The 20,576-nt window shown below is 51.0% G+C and overlaps 1 protein-coding gene across 1 annotated transcript in view; it reads left to right on the top strand.

Annotated features, from left to right (window-relative positions):
• The window catches only part of STX8 (syntaxin 8), a 107,161-nt gene that overhangs the window by 21,517 nt on the left and 65,068 nt on the right, over window positions 1–20,576 (top strand). The window lies entirely within an intron of this gene.

The raw sequence follows: 20,576 nt of genomic DNA, 5'->3' as shown, positions 1-20,576 counted from the left end.
GGCTGTGGATATATGACCTCATTGCTGGGGTTAGTTTGTAAATAAGAAATGATTAAAGATGAAATTTAAAAATTTTTTAAAATGTTCATAATCTTGTTTAAACAGTCGATGTTCTCCTCGGGTCGGGTCACAATCCTGCGCGCTCTGCTCCATTCGGAGATGGGCCGAGTCCTCTGGGCGCTGGGATGGAGACGTTCACCATCCCTTGGCAAGGCCGAGCACCCGCGGGTCAGGGGGCCTAAAAACCTCTCCGGAGAATCATACGTTGTTAATATTCAGGAGTAAAATAACCACCCGTAGCCTGTCCGACCTCATGCTATGCAGATAGATTTTTATTTTGCTTCCCGAGCTTATTTTACGGAATAGAAATGACTTCAGTTTTATGGGGGAAATGTTCTGGCTTTATGGCGTGCTGGTTAGTTGGAGTTAACTCTACTTCAGGGAAAAATTAACACCCGTGTTAAAACATTGCTTTTTGTCATAAGCAATATAAACAGTGGAATGCTTAGTCTCAATGTGAACACTCAGGACCTGGGGAATGCCAAAATTTAGGTCAGGTGGCACTTCTTGCCTATATTTCTAGGCTTAAAGCCATTGCACACCATTTTCTGTAGGTCCTGCCTTGTTTTGTGCATAGGACTTGATCTCTTCTGGGGGGGAATTGGGGGTATGTAGTGACAAAAGCTGTTTGTAAGGTCTGCGCCTCATTTTTTCCAGGTGTGGGGAAATGTTTGGTGAGTAAGGCGAGGGCTGTGAGAGGTTTTCATGGCGGCAGCAGCAGCGTGTCGGTGGTTAACCCAGCCCAACCAAACCTTTCCAGAAGTGGTTCCCTTCTGCGTGTCTGACTTGGCACTGCAGGGTCTGGTTTGCAGAGGTTTCGAGCGTTGGCACTGAACAGAAATCGGTGTGATATGAATCGCGGGTGCTTTGGGTTGGAAGGGACCTTTAGGGATCATTAGTCTGTCCCCCATGAAGTACCGGGGAACACGGAATCAGGATCGTTTAGGTTGGAAGAGACTTTTGAGATCATCGAGTCCAATCGTAGACCTAACATTGCCAAATCTACCACCAAACCGTGTCTCTGAAATAAATGCAAATATATGAAATACTGTTTAGCATAGGTAAGGTTTGATTTACATGTGGCTTTTTAAGAAGAGGTTCAAACCCTCTTTTCCTGAACATCCAAAATAAACGTTGACTATTTTCTTATTTTTCTTTCCGAGTTGGGAATGGTGATATTTCAGCTCCCAGGGAAGCTGTTGAATCAGAACTCACTCCTCGGCGTCGCGGGGGCCGTGGCTGGGGGGCCTGGGCGGCCGGGCCGAGCTGTGGTTGCCCTGTGCGGGTCATGGGGATAAACCACAGTGTTTGGGGTCTGTCCAAGTCAGCCCGGCCTGCGCCGCTGGGTGACGAAAACCAAGGTGAAAAGACTGTATCTACACAAAATAGTATTATTTATAGCATTTCCTGACCTTTTCTATACATGAGTTTGCTGCTTCAGTGTTTATCTGTGAAATTTCCTGGGTATTCTTAAAAAGAAAACTGAACAGGAGGGCAGGCGCTGCAGCGCGCTGTGGGTCAGCAGTGACAGCGGGACCTCCGCTCCCGGGCTGACGGGTAATTTTCCCGGTGTTGGGTGATGTGGAGCAGCATGAGGGAGGTGTGAGGTGTCTCGGCCATGGGCTTCGCAGATGGTTACTGACAGCAGAGGTAAGAACAAGGAGTCATCGTCTTTGTGCTCCCTCGCAGGCTCTGCTGGGCCGGGTTTCTAGCAGTCAGGCTCTGCTGGGCCGGGTTTCTAGCAGTCAGGCTCTGCTGGGCCGGGTTTCTAGCAGTCAGGCTCTGCTGGGGGAACCCTGGTACAAGAAAACTATTTGGTAGTATTGATGAGATGACGAGTCTGCAATGGTTCTTGTGTAAGTCCTTGTTAAGAGTTGTGTCAAGTGAGTTTGGGCTTACTCTGCGAAAGAACCTTATGGGTAGGGGAGAAGAATTGGGTGTCATTTTGACTTCAGAATGGCATCAAAGCCATTCTGAAGTCAAAATGACACCCAGTTTGATGCTGCCTCATGAGACTTTTTTTAAAGGAGCCTATGGAAGCGTGGGTTTGAATGAATAATCTTCAACAGATGTGACATTGGTTGGACAATTACACTCAGCCGTTAGGAACTGGCCATTGGTAGCTGGAGCGGAAGGATGGCACGAGATGGGCGCCTGGTTCTGTTCAGTGTTTTTGTTGAGGACACTGCACGTGCTCAACTTCTGTGTAACACAAAGCTGGGAACGACTGCAGCTCCATTGGAGTAACTCTGGAGAAACCAGAGTGCCATTCAGTTGAGCTACCTGCAAAGGATGACTCCTCTGGGTGGTTTAATCAAATTAAAGATGAGTAGAGTGTATAGGGTCAACTCTTAGAATAGAAGCATAGAGTCATTTCAGTTGGAAGAGACCCTCAGGATCATCAAGTCCAACCATAACCTGATTCTAGCACTAACCCATGTCCCTAAGAACCTCATCTAAACACCTTTCAAACCCCTCCAGGGCTGGTGACTCCAGCACTGCCCTGGGCAGCCTGTTCCAATGCCCCACAGCCCTTTGGGGAAGAAATTGTTCCTAAATCCAACCTCAACCTCCCCTGGCGCAACTTGAGGTCGTTTCCTCTGCTCCTGGTGCTTGTTCCTGGGGAGCAGAGCCCGACCCCCCCTGGCTCCAAGCTCCTTTCAGGCAGTTCAGAGATCAGAAGGTCTCCCCTCAGCTCCTGTTCTCAGCTGAACCCCCCAGGTCCCTCAGCCGCTCCATCACACTTGTGCTCCGGCCCCTCACCAGCTCCGTTCCCTTCTCTCCACTCGCTCCAGCACCTCAATGTCCTTCTTATGATGAGGGGCCCAAAACAGACTCCAGGATCCAAGGTGTGACCTCCCCAGTGCCCAGCACAATCGCTTCTCTAGTCCTGCTGGCCACACCAGTGCTGACACAAGCCAGGATGCTGTTGGCCTTTTTGGCCACCTGGGCACACACTGGCTCATGTTCAGCTACTGTCGATCAACGCCCCCAGATCCCTCTCTGCCAGGCAGCTTTCCAGCCGCTCTTAAACATGAACGATTAGTATAATATTGTGGAAAAGGCTCCGTATAAGCCAGTGTTGTTGGGAGAAGATCACTCTTGGCACTGCACAGGGTCAGCTTGTAGGTTGGGCCGGTGCTCCTGGAGGTAACATGGGACAGGGGAGGCAAAAGTGCGGTTTGAGACGGAGACGTGTGACCTGCCGGCACAGCCCGGGTGCGGGGGAGCCGGGTGCGAGGAGAGGAGCCCGAGATGGGAACACGAGGGTCTTGAAAAGTGAAACCAGCGGGTTTGAGAGGGGACAGACGAGCCTCTTGGGAGTGGGATTGAGTCGAGGTCAAATGCAGCAGGAAAACCCTTCCTAGAGCAGCGAAGCGGCCAGTGTCAGGAGGCTGGGGTGTCCCCGTCCCGGGGAGTCCTTAAGGACGTGTGTTGTTTCTGACAGCATGAGCTGCGTTAGAGCAGATGGACCAGTCAGCTCCTTGCTTTGTTCAGCTCGTTCTTTCCCATCTCTTCCGCAGCTTGGCTTCCTTCAGACTTCTCATACTGCTGCTTATCGAGTTGATCTTTAATCTCCGCTTCTGAATGTCAGACCCTCGCTTTTGAAGCCGCCCGTTGATATTCCAGCATTCTCACTCAACTGCTTCCCCTTCTGTCTCCTTTTCCATCTCCCCCCAGCTTCTGTGTGTCTGAATGGGGAAGCGTTGGGTCCTGGAGCTCCTGAGGCCACTGGAGGGTCTACCATGGAAAAACCAGCGTTGTTCTGAAGTGGCTGAGATATTTTGGCTGAGATGTTATTTCTATTTTTGTTTAATTCATTTGGAAGCAGACGTCCAAGCTGGGAATCTTGAGTCTGAGCCGTTGGAGTTTTTCATCGCTTTAAGCAACCGAAAACAGGGTCTTCTCATGGGAGGCAACAAATGGCCTTAATAGCGGGTTGTACTCCCGAGCCCGTGTGTGTGTTTTTGTTACTCTCTGTACACACAATACTGGGAGATGATGCTTTTTCTCGCAGTATTTCTTTTACAGCTTGACGCAGTGCTTACAGAAACAGATAAACCAGCAAGGCCCCACGTGGACGAGGATGAAAGCGTCAGAGCGTCGACTTCCGAAGCCTGCCCGGGCTCCTCCGCGCTCACACACGCACACAATGGGTCCGCCTGGCCCCTTGGCACGCTCTGCGCTTTTCCTTGAATAGTTCAAGCCGTAAAATAACCGTTCGACATTTGTCTTCTCAATTATGTGGATTTTTCCACCGTTAGTCAGCGCGTAGCTCACCCACCCCGCGCTGCGGCGGGCCCGGCTTCCCCGCCTGTCCTCACGGGGATCAGGAACGCCGCAGAAATTACCCTGAGCAAAAATGAGTTCCTAGCCTTCTTTTATTTTTAAGGCAGGCTTTCAGGATTTCTCAATGAGAATTATGATCTTGAGCATCTTGTTTGTTAAGCCTTTAGTTTCCTAGCAGGGTTTATGGTGAGCTCTAATAGCCTCAGCTTTTAGCAGAAGAGAGTATTTTTCCCATCTGCTTCTTCAGCAATTTCATTTAAACTGTTTAAAAAGAAAACAAAACCTGGCTGTAATTGTAGATATTTCAACACTCTGATGATTTTTTCCGTGTTAATTTAGCTTTTCCCCCTGTTTAAAAATAAAAGTAAAAAGTCTCCAATTGAGCCCATGGAGAAGGGATTTATTTTCCTAGCCCGCGTTCCTGCTTTCTGGGGCTGTCTGTCTGTCTGTCTGTCTGTCATGCATCGTAAAGAAGCAGAAAGGCACAAACCTGGTCTGTTGTCCTTTCCAGCCCCTCTTTGGTGACCCACGTACCTGCCTGTGAGCGGCTGGGATTTTATATCCCGACCTTGCAGTCGCTGCTTTCGGGACATAAATTGCTCTGTGCAGAGCAGGCTTTGCTAGAAGATCTAGGAAACTATTGCAGGAGTTTCTGTTTAATTTTGTGTATTTTAACCTTGTAGAAAGTACTAAGGTATTAGATCTGGCTTGGGGTCCCAAACCCTTTCTCGGTTGCTCCCCGTGAGCTGGCGTTTGGTGTGAACAGGACACGTCCGCGGCGTTTTCAGTTGATGACACATCTCTGTCTCTGGGCAATATTTTATTCTCAAATCGTTAAGCACCACTTAGGCTAAAAATAATGGTTTATTTTGAAATATTTGCTATTTGTGGCAATGAAATGGAGCTTGAGAGTTTATACTTGCAGAGGCTCTAACTTCAGTGCTTCCTCTGTCCCTTCCCTTTGCACAGGACTTTCTGAGGGTTCGGGGGGGGAATAGGTGACTGCTGTGTCCCGCATCACTTTAACTTGCTTGCCTGGGCATTATTGGACAGCAGGTGGTGTTTAGCTTTAAAGAAGCCATGCTTGGTAGGAACCATATGCTCTTGCGTCATGGTGATTTCGGTGAGGGGGAATTGGGTGCTTAACAGGCTTTTAATAGATTTCCCAGAAAACCTGGAGGGTTGAAACCTGAGCGGTTACAACACAGGAGAGAATAGGAAACCCGTGTTCCTGGGCGTGCTGTTATGGTGAGGTATCGCTGGAATGCGCAGGGCGCTGAGAGCGGGATCGAGCGGGATCGTGGCACTGCTGCCTTGCGGACCCCCCTGCATTTCCCGTTACCTCCAGCTCACCGCCCTCCGGCTTTGCGCAGAGGAACCATCCTCCCTGTTTCTCCTGTTATCCCGGACACCGAGTAGAATATGTGACTGCTCTGATGTTATGGAATCCTCTGGTGATTCTGACTTATTCAGCGTCAGCCTGATACCCATCGCAACTCAAGATCCCAGGCGGGGTTTGTTGCTACTGGAGAAGCTGGGCTCAGGGTGGGACAACAGGAACAACTCGGAGGTGCAGCCCTGCGGGTGCATTTATCACATGGTTTTTAAGTGTTGGATGTTGGGTTTTTAAGACAGTTTAAGTACCAAAGTTATGTTAAGGATTGGAGCTTAAAGGTCCGTTCCAACCAAAAGGATTCTATAGGGTTTGTGGGTGCTGGGCTTTTACGGAGGGATTTTGGCCTTTTCTGCCAGGTAGATATAGAGTGGAAAGGAGTTTGAATACCGTGGTGGTGGAGCAGGATATACTCTTAATAAACCAGAGCTCAGCTTTTGAGATGGAAGTGGCTTGAGGTCAGGGCAACCTATAGCCCAGAGAGACTGTGCTTGATGTATAGCGAACCATATAAAGTGTGTGTGGCAGCAGGTGAGAGCCTGGATGGATGAGGAGGCCGAGAGCATCTCCTGCCTGCGGGGCTGGGGACGGTCCCTTCCAGCCTGATCCGAAACACGGGTCTGGTGGCATCTGCATTGAAAACTGGACCTGATCGCCTTTATCAATTGCTGGGCAGCTTCAGGTCTTTGCTGATCTGTTCCACAATAAGTTAATGTGACATATGGAATTGCTTTGGTAATCAGCACCCCTCAGAACCAGAAAATGAAACACAACCTCTTGTGATGCTCTGAGCGTCGTAAGAACAGAAAGTGGGATGAAGCTGCTTGCTCCAAGTGCAGATGGATCTCGATTGTGCAGTCTTTGAGTGGGAGATGTGGCTTTCTTGCTTAAATACTGCTTATGTGTTTGTAAAATGTACTGCTCAATCCAGCCTGCAAACCGCAGGTCATCCTTGGCTTCGCTCGGACATTGAAATTGGCCCAGGGCTGTGTGGCTATAGGATGGGGGGCACAGCTCATTGCAGCGAGGGGGGGACAGAGATAGGAGTGCTGGGAGCAATCGCTGGCTCAAAGCTGTGTTTCAACTCATAAATGCAATTAACGTGAACATGGGATGCTCTTAAAATGGTGAAGTTGATATCTTAAAGCCTCCTGAGATCACTTAAAAACACATAAAATAATTGCATTATAATTATTCTTATCAATAAAAACCAAAATAATGAAGTAACTTCCTTGCAGGCTTAGGTGGAATAAGACATGAGCATAACCCTTTTTTGACTTGCCGATGTATTAAAATGTGTTTATGCATCCCAAAACAAATAAGATGGTACAAGTATTATCCTGTTTGTGCCATGTGTAATGAAAGCCGTTCTGCTCACCTGACTCAAGTGCTTCTCTGTTGCCCTGATGGTCTCTGGGTGTGTACGTGATACTTTTTGCCCCCAGTGAACTGCTTTTGTAGTTAAACGTGAAAGGATAAATCAAAGTAGAAAGAAGCCTCCAGTAGTACAGCTTCTGGACATGGAAACAGAGTTTTGTGAGAAACACTTCAGTATGAAGGGGGTAAATCACATACTTGAAAAAAGATACCATAATATGAACCGTCTGGCATCAAAGTGCGGGGGCACTCTCAAATACATCTCTTGGCTCTGAAGATCACATTGTTCTGAAATAACTCCGCTGCTGTTTGATCTCAACCTTTTGTTGGAAATTTTCTTATAGAACCAAGTTTTGCTGAAAAGTGCTGGTTTGAGTCTTTGGCCTGAAACATCTGGAGCTGGCAGCCGTTTCCCAAGCTCGGGTGGGAATTCACGGGGTGCTCAAGCGCTGGGTTTGGCCATGGGGCTCCAGTTCCGCACGGAACGGGCCAGAGACTCGGGGTTCCCCGCGGCCGCTCGGCTGGACCGGCCGCATCGCCCTCCTCGGTGTTAGCAGACACGCTGAAACGAATATTGATTTCCAGCACTGCCAGAGATGTGAGACAGTTGGTTTTGGTCTGTTTTGGGCAGAACCCACATTTTAAACTCCCCAAATGTTTTTTTCTATGTAACTCTGGCCTCTGTATTTATAGTGCCATGTGGAAGCTACAGAGAACAGCAACACAAGACAAGCATCTCACCTGGCCAAAGGCAGCCGAGTGGTTGCGTTAGTACCTGGTTGCGGATGGACACGCTTGCGGTGCCCTGGTCACTGTCCCGTTCGTCCCTTTGCAAAGACCGTGTGAGTGTGCGAGAGAGTTGCAGTGGATGAAATGCTGATTTCCAGAAGAAACTTGGGAATTATTTATTTTACTGGGTCAAAACTCTTCTAATTGCTTTTGCGTTGCAGAGTCTAGTATCTCTGTGGTAACATAAATACCTAGTGCTACGGGGACTGAGGCCAGGCTCAGAGATGGTCCTGAGTTTAAGGAAAAGTCCGTCACAGCTTGGCTGATCTAAACCTCTGACATGTGCGTGAAGATGCTCTGATAGAGGCTTATTGATTCGTCCGCTTGGTTTTTCTCCAGCTGCTGTTTCCCTGGGATGAGCCGCGAGCTGGGACGGTGTCCTGGGGAGGGATCCCAGAATCCCAGAGTGTCAGGGGTTGAAGGGCCCTGGAAAGCTCATCCAGTGCAATCCCCCCATGGAGCAGGAACACCCAGATGAGGTTACACAGGAAGGTGTCCAGGCGGGTTGGAATGTCTGCACAGAAGGAGACTCCACAACCCCCTGGGCAGCCTGGGCCAGGCTCTGCCACCCTCACCGGGAAGAAGTTTCTTCTCATATTTAAGTGGAACCTCTTGTGTTCCAGTTTGAACCCATTGCCCCTTGTCCTATGACTGGTTGTCACCGAGCAGAGCCTGGCTCCATCCTCCTGACATTCACCCTTTCCACATTGATCCTCATGAATGAGTCCCCCCTCAGTCTCCTCTTGTCCAGCTCCAGAGCCCCAGCTCCCTCAGCCTTTCCTCACACGGGAGATGCTCCACTCCCTCCAGCATCTTTGTTGATCGTTCCAGGACAGTGTCCCAAACAAGCTGGGGGACAGGGTGGACACCTCTTCATTTTGGCGTGCGTTGCCTCTGAACTGCTGTGTCCTGCGTGGGCATCTCACCGATCCACCTTTGTCTGCAGTTAAATACAATAGCTCTGTTACCTGCTGTTATTTTGGAATATCAACATTTTCCGTATCCCTGTATTATCCAGTTGCTGTGCAACGGGGGGTGGGTATCACGTTGCTGTAACTGGGTTTTTAACCGGTGTTTGTAGATAACGTGGGGGTTTGCCAAAGAAAATGAGCAGTGTGAATTGAACTCTAAAGTGACCTTCCGAAACATGATATTTTAAATGAATAGAAACTCCGATAAGCTGGGAGGAAAGCTTCCTTCTGGTTGAGCTTAGGACATAGGCTACTTTTTATGTAATAGTTCCCATTATAAATAAGTATTTTCACTTGGAAATTATTAGGACTGAGGTGCCTCAGCGCACCAGCCCGTGGATGGAGGGAGAAAACTGCCCAGTTGTGTGCTGATGAGGACAGAGCTTTGAGGCCTTGGGCTGACGTGGATTTCCAGGTGCAGCTGGGTCAGTGTGGACCACCTGGGTTTTTCCCACTGTTTTATGGTACTTCACTAATTGTAGGTAATTGTAGTGGTGCTTAAATTTGAATAGAGCCTATTTAGCTTAAGTGTAGTACTTTCCACTAGTTAAGCTGCTGGGGCTTCACTTCTTACTAAAAAACTCCATTCGATGTTTTGTTACAATAGGGTCTATAATAGTTTTTCCTATGGGTGATGTGGCTGGTGTGTTTTCAATGAAAGGAAAATGAGTTTCATAGCTGGAGACCGCAGGGCTATAGTAAGGGAAGGTCTGGAGGTTTGTATGTGAAATCAGTGTATTCCTCCTCTTTGTTCCAGGGCTGCACCTTCATCCACCAGGGTCCGTCTCTCACAGCAGAGAGGCTGAGCGTTCGGTGGTGTGGGCCGTGAAGAGCACTGACAGGGAGGCTCTTCACACCCAGGCGTTGTGTTCACTGAAAACTACTTTAGTAAATGACTCTTAGTAACCTCCTGTTCTTCCCAGGTTCATTGTCTTTCTGGAGACTTGTCTAATCCCTCCCCTGTGGTTCTGTTCTCTGCTTTCTGAAGCTTGTTTTCCAAGTTTTCCTGTGCTAGACCAGTGCTAGAGACAACAGATTTCACCTGCTCTGTGGTTTTCCACCCTGAGCTCTGCATCACGTCCCTCCAGGGCAGGCCGGGGGTTGCAGAGTCTTTTCTCAGCGTCTCTTTGTGACAGTCCAAGTCTGCTGTGGCAGGATAAGGTGTAAGGTGCTGCAGGGTGTCACATCTGCGAGGAAAGGTGATCTGATGCCACTGGTGACAGGTGCCTTGGAGCGCAGCGCTGGCCAGCGTGCCGGCTGCGGTGCCTCTGCCGGCTCCTGCGGGAAGTCGGCTCCTCTTCCTCCCCGCGGAGCCGCTCGTGTGATGGGCACAGAGCCGCTCGTGTGACGGGCACAGAGCCGCTCGTGTGATGGGCACAGAGCCGCTCGTGTGATGGGCACAGAGCCGCTCGTGTGACGGACACAGAGCTGCTCGTGTGATGGGCACAGAGCTGCTCGTGTGACGGGCACAGAGCCGCTTGTGTGACGGGCACAGAGCCGCTTGTGTGATGGGCACAGAGCCGCTCGTGTGACGGGCACAGAGCCGCTCTTGTGACGGGCACAGAGCTGCTCGTGTGACGGGCACAGAGCTGCTTGTGTGACGGGCACAGAGCCGCTCGTGTGATGGGCACAGAGCCGCTCGTGTGATGGGCACAGAGCCGCTCGTGTGACGGGCACAGAGCTCCTGGCCCCGGGGGCAGCGGAGCCGCCGCTGTGCTCAGGGCCGTGCAGCTGCTGGCCTGGGCTCTCCAGCCTGCGCTGGGGAAGCGGCTGCTTCATCCTGGATCTTCTTTCTTTGTATTTTCCAAAAAAGTACAGTTAGGAGTGCTGAGGGTGGGGGGAAAGATGGCAGTTTGGGCTTCTCTTACCCTTTCTCAGCTCATTTTGTGTATGTTTTTACTTACAAGTTCTCTATGGCTTTTTAGCAGTGGCAACAACAGCTAAAGCGCGACCTGCACGTGCGGCATCGCTGCTTTGGGGTGACTTCTGAGTCCTGCAAACTGCAGCTCTGCTGCTCGGCACGGACAGTCTCGCAGAATTTGGGGGTCAGTTCTTATAATTCTGCATCACCTTTCACCTGGAAGGCTGTTTTAAAACCAGAAGGCAAATGAGAGAGACTAACACCTGAGCCAGGGACCAGTTCCGCCTTCCTGTAACGCTTGAAAGAGATTTTATCTTTCAGGCAAGGTGCTGGAGAAGGGAAACCGGTGTATTTAGGTGACTTCTGCACTGACCCGTGTCAGCGTTGGGGATGGAGTATCTTGTGATCTGTGGCCCCACGCTGCAGTAGGTGTTGAAGGGGCACGTTTCTGTTTCCCTTCCTAGCATAAGGGAACTCTTTGAAATAGCAATAAACCCCAAATCTGCTGTGTGCTCCCTGACCAGCTCTATGTCAAACGAATTTGCGTTGGAGGAGAATGGCGGGAGGCTTTGTTAAGTGGCAGAAGATTGCACCCTCAGAAAGCAAACAGTAATCAAAGCTCATTTACTAGAAATCCTATCACCTTATTATAAGTGTAAAACAAATTTCTCGCTCTGCTTTCTGTTGAGCAGTCCCAACGCCACTGCGACGGCGTTTCCAACAGTTTCCCAGGCCGAGGGCTGTCCTTGTCACAGGCTGGCTTGTAGGGAGAGCCATGCGGAGCCCATCAGAAGCTCTATCTGTTCCCCGAAGGGCTGTGCTTGTTCCCCGGGTTCAGTAGGATGCCTGTTGTCACCCAGCCCAGGGTTTCTCAACTCTCCTGTCTGTTGTTCTCAGTGTGGTGCTCAGGCTCCAGCTGCTCCAAATATCTGTGTCTCTATGTGTTTTATTCGGAAGGTAATAATTGTTCCTCCGTCTCTGCTGAAAAAGGAACTTCCAGGTTTTTGTGAATGATGGAGAAAAAGCATTAATACCGGGGCTGGGGAAGCTTTTAAGGACGAGCCTGCACCAGGCTTGCTCACTTCATGCAGTTTTCAACCTGTGTGTGAGAACAAGTTGAATTAGATTATTTAGGATGGATGTGGAGTTTTGGCTGTGAAATATTTTTATAAAGGTGGTAATGTTTATTATTTTGTCATACAAATCTTTATGGGTTTGATGTGAAACTGTATTGAAGGATGATCAACATTCTTATGTACCAAGGCAAAAGGCAGGTGTGAGCCTGACCTGGCGTCAGCAGCTACAGCCATCGTCTCTGCAGGAAGGTAAATCAAGTTTCATGCACAAAGTGCCCAGGAACTGTTTTCTGCTCTACTCTACAAGTCCTGGTGGTTGTTCACTAACATCAGATACTTGATGATAAGGACCTTAATTAGTAGATATGAATTAGTAAATCTTTACTGGCTGTCAGCTGACTGCAGATGCTCGGCGGTTCTGCAGGACTCGGGGACACCTGAGCTGTTGGCTGGGGATGGTGGGACGTGGTGTGGGACCTCGGCAGCTCCTCGTCCAGCTCATCAACAGTGTCCACGCTGTTAAATCATGACAGACAAACAGTTTATCCTCTCAAGTTAGTAGGAAGATTAGGAAAATTGGGCATTGAAAGCAGCAATGTCTGCCTCGAGTCACCGCGTGTCCCCACATCCCCAGAACACAAATGAAACAGGAAAGCTGCAGTTGTGGGGGAAAAGCATTTCATAAGCTGCCTGGCACTGTCGACATGACAAGAGATCTGTTTGCTGAAAGGGGGAAGCTCTTTAATAGTTCCCCCTGACAGCTCCTACATGGAAAGAAGCTGCAGACACTGCAGAGCTGTGGTCCTGCCCACCCTTGGTGACTGGGGTTGTTCATCGCTGCCCCACCAAAGTTCCCACTGGATGGTCTGGTGTTTCCAGATCAAAGGGATGGTGGTAACCACTGACATTTCCAAAATAGCTTTGCTCAGAGGATCCGTGCTCCATTAGGAAGATGTATCACTGCTGGCAGTGCCGTTCAGACACTGTTTCTTGTTCTGCCCAAAGCTGAAAACCAATTAACTGCTAATGCAGCCGCAGCCTGTGACAAGCACTGGCGTACCAGTCCGGTTCTGTGCTGCTGCCCATGGAAGGTGCTCGTGTTCTTGTACCCCCAAACTAAAGTGTGTTTTTAATGCCAGGTGAAGGCGTTGCGAGTCGAGCTGGTGGGTGTGTGGTCACCTCTGTACGGTGATCAGGGGCTCCGAGGGACAGATGGATTCAGTGCTCATGCTACTCATGAGCAGTCTGCTTTTTGATCTGTTTTAGGGACTGGAAGCCTCCCTTCTTCTGGAGAAAAGGGGGAGGGATGGGGGAAGAGAAATCCAACAGTTTAATATGTTTCCATGGTCCTGTGTGCCTTTCCCTGTGTCCTAAACATGAAAAATATCAGTGAGTTTCCCTTTGGCCCTGGGGGAGGAAAAAAGGAGTCTCCAGCTGGAATTCGTGAGACCTTGTCGAACAAACGAGCGGTGTCACGGTCTGTGGCGATCTCGCTGGAGCACGAGTGGTGTGCGGAGCGCGAACAGCCGTTTCATGCACACTTAAACTGTCCCGAACCGCCGCCCTCCCCAGCCATCCTTCATCCTGTCCATGTGGGAGAGAGGCACGGAACAAACCATTTAAAGAGGAGAGTTAGCTCTTGTAAAAAGAAGGTACTGCTTTTCTTCTTGCTTTTATTAGAAGTAATGTGTATATCTTATTTCCAAGGCGCTTTTGAAGCGTGGGGTCAGCAAGTGGCCGCAGGTTCGTGGTCCTGCGGTCCTGTGCCTGGCAGCGATGCTGTTTCAGAGGAATGTGATTTCCCCCTCCTGGACTTCTCCTTAAAACAATTGCCTGACTATTTAAAAAGAAAAGTGCCATCTGGATGGGAGGAGGAGATGCAGATGCTCCTTCCCACCCGCAGCAGGAAGCCTCGGTGGTGCAGGGTCTCTCCCCTCTGTCCCCATCCCAGGAGCAGCACCAGCCCCGGGCTCTGGCTCCGTCCCAGCCATCAGATGTGCTTGCCGCACCTCGGCTGTGTTTTGCAAGGTGCTGAGCCGAGGTTTTGGCGTTGCTGTGAGGCTCGTGTCCCCGCAGCGCCGTGGCCCAGCTCCTCTCGATCCTGAAAACAGCTCCCAGGGGTTTCTTTTCTGCCCTAAATTGACTTATGACTGTCACCAATGGATTCCTCTCTGATGAGAAAATGCGACCAAGTAAATAAGGGAAGGACGAATGTTCCGCATCGTGTTTTGTTTAAGCTGCTCTCAGCCCGGTGTGACTGTGATGGGGATAAGAGCTGCTGCCTCTGCGGCTGTTCTGCCCCTTGCAGCTGGGGACACCGGGCGCGGGGCGATCGCGGCTGCGTTTTCTTGGAGCAGCTGTCCTAGAGCTGCTCTGTGCTTAGCATGGCCCTGTCGTGCCGAGGTTGCCAGCGTTTGCCCTTTTGGCGGTGCTTTGTGTGCTTACTGCCCTGTTTCTCTTGAATTAACTGGTTTATTTTAGTTATCTCCCTGCTTGTACTTCCTTTCCTTAGTAAGAGAGGGGGAAGTGGCTACCTTAATTTTCACTGGAAATGAGTTCCCTTCTTGGCATTCTTGTACTTGGTGGTATTAACAAAGTATGTGTATGTGATCTCCGAATTCAGAGAACGAGAGAAAAATGTCGTGTGTGTGTTTCTGCATTTAGTAACCAAAGCCCTTCTTAGCAAACAGCTCTGGCTCTTGGCTTTGCTGTTTTCACGTTGCTGATTTTGTTACAAGAATAATCCTGGCCTGGCTCTGCCTCCTCTGCCTGAGGAGAGCGCCAGGCCTGCGGCACCGAGCGAGCGCCAGGCACCGGCACCAAGCGAGCGCCTGGACCACCGGCACCGAGCGAGCGCCCAGACCACCGGCACCGAGCGAGCGCCAGGCACCGGCACCGAGCGAGCGCCTGGACCACCGGCACCGAGCGAGCGCCAGGCACCGGCACCGAGCGAGCGCCTGGACCACCGGCACCGAGCGAGCGCCAGGCACCGGCACCGAGCGAGCGCCTGGACCACCGGCACCGAGCGAGCGCCAGGCACCGGCACCGAGCGAGCGCCCAGACCACCGGCACCGAGCGAGCGCCAGGCACCGGCACCGAGCGAGCGCCTGGACCACCGGCACCGAGCGAGCGCCAGGCACCGGCACCGAGCGAGCGCCTGGACCACCGGCACCGAGCGAGCGCCAGGCACCGGCACCGAGCGAGCGCCCAGACCACCGGCACCGAGCGAGCGCCAGGCACCGGCACCGAGCGAGCGCCCAGACCACCGGCACCGAGCGAGCGCCAGGCACCGGCACCGAGTGAGCACCAGGCACCGAGGAGCGCCAGGCACCGGCACTGAGTGAGCGCCCAGACCACCGGCACCGAGCGAGCGCCCGGACCACCGGCACTGAGCGAGCGCCTGGCCCCGGCACCGAGCCGGTACCAGCATCCAGCAGTCCCTGACGCCTTCGGGTCCAGCAGCTCCTCCCGGGAACTGAGCTGGTCTGGAGGAGCCTGGAGGTGAATTGTCCCCGAACCCTCCGTGCGCTCGGGACGGGGCCGGATCCACACGCTGCATTCCTGCTCTGCTCCCCGCGGGCTCCCTGCGAGATGATGGATATTTCAGCATCTTTGTTCTTTGTTTCCCTTCTAACACTGGAGGAGTTTAAATCCCTGCGAGAGAGGGCTCGATGCTTCTCCAGTTACACAAACAAGCGGCGCTGCGCTGGCTGAAGCTGAGCTGCGTGTTTTCGGGAGAGGCGAGCGGAGGCCTCGGGTGCCGCTCTTTGGGAAAGGTCTTTCTTGAAGTCACGGCTGTGACATGGGCGTTAAGCTTGTAGGTATTGCAAAAATTGGGATGTTATTGCAGAGCCTGGGACGCTTTCCAGTAACAGCCTAACGAGGAGCTTATCACCGTATGGTGTTTGGGCCTAGATCCTGAACAAAATATACTGTGTGTTGTCAGACGCTTAACTAAAAGAAAATAGAAGATGTTGGCTTACCTTTTAACTTCTGCTGGTTCTTGTACTTAAAATAATAATTCTCAGGGAAATATTAATTTGTTCCAGCTTCCATGGAGCAGCCCCTGTTCCCCAGCCCTCAACGAGGAAAAATACGACTGCGTAGGTGCGGCTTCACCAAAGCGGGAGAGATCAAGTTGCACATTAATTTCTGATTCTCAGCAGTAGCACGTGGATTTGGAGGAGTCCAAGCTGGGATACTGAAGATGCTCTGCCCTGTGCGCCTGGGAACAGCCCCGCTTGTCATCTGCTGGGTGGAACTTGGGACTTTCATTCTTGGCTGGTCCAGGGACTTACTTGGTGTCTTTGCGTAGGGTGATCTGCCTTTCTCTGTGGTTTTTCACCCCCCAAAAAAGGTATTTCCCTTATTAGGGTGCTTGTGAACCTCAGCCGCTCTCCTCTGAAAGCTGTGTGCACTAGAAGCCTGGGGGATTCTTTGATACGCCAAGGGTGTATTAGAAGGGGGTGGTCAGTAGGTCAGAGAGGTTCTCCTGCCCCTCTGCTCTGCCCTGGGGAGACCACACCTGGAATCTTGTGTCCAGTTGTGGCCCCTCAGTTCCAGCAGGACAGGGAACTGCTGGAGAGAGTCCAGCGCAGCCACCAAGATGCTGCAGGGAGTGGAGCATCTCCCGTGTGAGGAAAGGCTGAGGGAGCTGGGGCTCTGGAGCTGGACAAGAGGAGACTGAGGGGGGACTCATTCATGTTTACAGATATGTAAAGGGTGAGTGTCAGGAGGATGGAGCCAGGCTCTTCTGGTGACAACCAGTGACAGGACAAGGGGCAATGGGTTCAAACTGGAACACAAGAGGTTCCACTTAAATTTGAGAAGAAACATCTTCCTGGTGAGGGTGGCAGAGCCTGGCCCAGGCTGCCCAGGGGGGTTGTGGAGTCTCCTTCTGTGCAGACATTCCAACCCGCCTGGACACCTTCCTGTGTAACCTCATCTGGGTGTTCCTGCTCCATGGGGGGATTGCACCGGATGAGCTTTCCAGGTCCCTTCAGCCCCTGACATTCTGGGATTCTGTGAGATCCCTCTGGCCTGATCCTTCAGATTTGCTTCAGATCATCATCTGCTGATCATGAAATTCCTAAAATATGGTTGTGAGGGTGAAGCCCTGAGTTAATCTTTGATCAAGGGAGCTGCAGCAATTGACTGCTGTAGCTCGACAGTGATTGACATCGCTCATCCCAAATCCTCCCCAAATCTTTGCTGGGTTGATGAGAGACTCAGTGTCAGTGGAGCAGGTGCCGCTGTGCCGGGACGCCCAGGGCCGCTCGGCATAAAAACTGGTTTGAATTTCAGATTCCGGTTGCAGAAGAATTGATTTGAGGAGAAGCAGGCGCAGAGAAGCTGCGAGGGCTCTGCTGGGTTGGTTGTGGGGATGGATGGGACTTAATAGGAAGGGAACTGGCCTGGATCTGCAGGTTTTTCTGAGGTCTCTATGTGAGAACATGCGCTGCTACTTCAAAGTAATAAAAAAAAGACCTAAATCATGTTCTAAACTTACTTTTTATGTGTATAACACAATAATAATGGAAAGAAAAACCATACATTTTGAATCTATAGAGTGGCAAACCCAAGTATTGGTTATGTTAATTGTTTTATTCTATCAAATATATATATATATATATATATTTAGAAGGTCTACCTGACTGTGTGATGCATAAAAGTGCATCCAGGGAACAAAATGCAGCCCTGGCCCTGTGAGGAAATCTGTACATCCAGTTACCAGCACTGAGGGGAGTGAAGCACATCACCATTGATAATTTTTAACCCACATGAGCATACATTATGGTGCTAATTTTTTCCTGCTGCTGAATTAATGTCAATGGTGAAAGTATAAACAATTCCCTGAATGAAATTTTGTTTGGTTTTCCTTGTCCCACAGATTAACAAATCTGATTACTGCATTTAAATTTAATACCCCAAAAATTCCCTAAATGAGTGATTCACTGTCAGGCCATGAGCAGATGTAATTATCTATGAAAAGTAATGAATCATGTCGTTAGAATATTTCTCCTTGCAGCTGTCTCCAATTAAAACGTCCGTCAGTTCCGGGGATAACGCCGTAGTAACCTCGGAGCACAGGTACCGCCGGGCACTGCTCTGTCGGTACCTTCAACAGTCGCGCTCTCAAGAATTCTCTGTTGTTTTGTTTTTGTTGTATTTTGGGGAAATGCAAAAGAATGAGAGTGTGTTTTAAAATTACTCAGGTGATGGAGCGGTGCTTGGTTTGACTGCCCCCGGTATGGAGTGACTGTCAGCGAGTTTGCTGGTGACACCAAGCTGGGAGGAGTGGTGACACTGGAAGCTGTGCTGCCATCAGAGACCTGGACAGGCTGGAGAGCTGGGCGGGGAAAAATTAAATGAAATATAACAAGGGCAAGTGTAGAGTCCTGCATCTGGGCAGGAACAACCCCAGGTTCCAGTGTAAGTTGGGGAAAGAGCTGTTGGAGAGCAGTGTAGGGGAAAGGGACCTGGGGGTCCTGGGGACAGCAGGGTGACCATGAGCCAGCACTGGGCCCTTGTGGCCAGGAAGCCAATGGGACCTGGGGTGGGTTAGAAGGGGGTGGTCAGTAGGTCAGAGAGGTTCTCCTGCCCCTCTGCTCTGCCCTGGGGAGACCACACCTGGAATCTTGTGTCCAGTTGTGGCCCCTCAGTTCCAGCAGCACAGGGAACTGCTGCAGAGAGTCCAGCGCAGCCACCAAGATGCTGCAGGGAGTGGAGCATCTCCCGTGTGAGGAAAGGCTGAGGGAGCTGGGGCTCTGGAGCTGGACAAGAGGAGACTGAGGGGGGACTCATTCCTGGGGATCAATATGGAAAGGGGGAGTGTCAGGACGATGGAGCCAGGCTCTTCTGGTGACAACCAGTGATAGGACAAGGGGCAATGGGTACAAACTGGAACACAGGAGGTTCCATTTAAATGTGAGAAGAAACATCTTCCCGGTGAGGGTGGCAGAGCCTGGCCCAGGCTGCCCAGGGAGGTTGTGGAGTCTCCTTCTCTGCAGACATTCCAACCCCCTGGACACCTTCCTGTGTAACCTCATCTGGGTGTTCCTGCTCCATGGGGGGATTGCACTGGATGAGCTTTCCAGGGCCCTTCAACCCCTGACATCCGGGCATTCTGTGTCCCATTGCCCTGAACAGGGAAACCTTTACAGAAGTCAGTTTTGATGAGGATTTAAAGCTTTTCCATGCTGATTTTGTCTGTCCGTGCCCTTAGCTGGGGTCTGGGTGCTCACATGGGCTTTTGCTGAGCAGCTATTTCCCCAGGTAAATCAAGTCCTGGTGTGCTCAGGGTGGTACTTTGGTACAGGAGCTGATGAAGCAGTTTTTCCACTCTCCGGTTAAGTGGTGGAAGATGTTGAGTCTTTAACAAACAGTTCAAATATCCTGTAAACAGCTAAATGAAAAGAGTTAAGTGTTAAAGAGACTTGCTAAAGCCTGGAGAGGAGCCACTTTCTCTTGCTCAGCTTTTACAGATTTGATACCCAGTGGCCCTTTATCAGCTGGTTTTCCTGGTCTCTCCAGCAAGTGAATTTGCTCTATATTGTCATGTTAATTCTTTTATCTCTCAGTAACTCATGTTTTCCCAGGATGGAGTAACAAACATAACAAAAGATACTGGGGCAGATGTAGGTGTGTAACGCCAGCGAGTTGGTCTCCAGTTTTCTTGGATGCCCAGTTGTGTAGTCGTTACCAATTAAAAGAACAAGCCATGTCAGCAATTACTAACCTAAGGATGTGTAAATCCTGCCAGCAGTTACCAGCGTCAGGATACACAAACAGTGGGCCAGTACCGGGTCAGTCCGCTCCCTGCAAACAGGAGTGATGTCTGGAGCTGCTGCTCCTCGCAGCTGGAACGTCCTGACACGCAGCGCCGGAGACGTCTCCGACTTGACCTGTGCGGTCGGTGGGGAGCTGCCGGAAACTGCGTGAAAATAAACTCAATGGGCAGTTTGCCGTGTTGCAGAACAACAAATTCAGAGCGAGGGTACCTGAAGGAGGGATGTGGTTCAGCTTCCCAGGCTGCGGGTTCGCGTGGACGAGGAGCACGGCTGTAGGACATCATGTCCCGGGCCATGGTCCGCGGTCAGTGTGGAGGCGCTGGGTGGGGGTGTGAGCTGTGCCCACCGGGCCCGTCAGCGGTGCCGGCCCAGCGGGGCGGCGGGAGATCCGCTGCCGCTGGAGTCCGGCTCCTTTGAAGCGGTTCCCCCTGGTAGGGAAGAACCGCTGGCTCCTTGTACAAATTGATCTCCCGCTGGGAACCGAGTCGTTCCACCTCAGGCTCACAATAACATTGGCTCTTTCCTGCATTGTTTGACTGTGAGGGACATATTGATATGATCTCCTGCGAGGAGAGGCTCGGTTCAAATGAGGATTAAGAGGGAAACCGAGCAGATTGCAGGGTATTAACAACTTGTTCGCATTCCTGGGCCAGTAGGAAGAAGAAAGGAAGAAAAAAGTCATGCTGCTGTGATTTCAGCGGAATGTTTGTTTGTGATCCCGAGGCGCTGCTGGGGCCGCTGGGCTGGCGTTTGAGCTCGGAGGCATCTGTCAGCCTGTTGATCTCTGCACACCTGTCATTGCAATTAGCAGCAGTAAACCAACGGGTCCCTGGGCTGGGTGGAGGGGGGAGCAGGTTCGGGTGAATCTCCCTGATGGGGCAGCGTGGACAGCGTGTCCTCAACCTCCATACGAGGATCGTTGTGCAAATACCAGAGTTAATTTCTAGTCTGTCTGGATGATCAAAGCCA

This window comes from Streptopelia decaocto, assembly GCF_964273445.1.
Source record: "Streptopelia decaocto genome assembly, chromosome: 16".
Lineage (NCBI taxonomy): Eukaryota > Metazoa > Chordata > Aves > Columbiformes > Columbidae > Streptopelia > Streptopelia decaocto.
This window is presented reverse-complemented; position numbering and strand designations above follow the sequence as displayed.